We start from the raw sequence: 351 nt of genomic DNA on the forward strand, positions 1-351 counted from the left end.
AACCAACCAATTCTGGATCTATTTCTGGTCGTCTCAAGTATTTTAATGGGGAATCTTAGTTGCTTAGTCTCAGTGGTTAAGCTAAAAATTTCTCCAAGGGTGTTCAAGTTTAAAAGAAGTGAAAAAAATTTCCGATAAAGGGTGTTCAATGTGTTATATACCTCTAATACGTAATACTACCTATATACATAGTGTAATGTTTCGACGTTTTGACCATGTGACTTCGCCCATGCTTAGTCTCAGTTGATTGGTTACCTGAACTTTTAAATGTTAGGTAAACTCTAGGTGAGAGTTCGATTCCCCGCTATGTGATCCCTCCCCCATTTCCCCTTCCTCTACCTCCTATATATA

The sequence above is a fragment of the Nicotiana attenuata genome, chromosome 5 (genome assembly GCF_001879085.1).
Source record: "Nicotiana attenuata strain UT chromosome 5, NIATTr2, whole genome shotgun sequence".
In the NCBI taxonomy this organism is placed as follows: Eukaryota; Viridiplantae; Streptophyta; class Magnoliopsida; order Solanales; family Solanaceae; genus Nicotiana; species Nicotiana attenuata.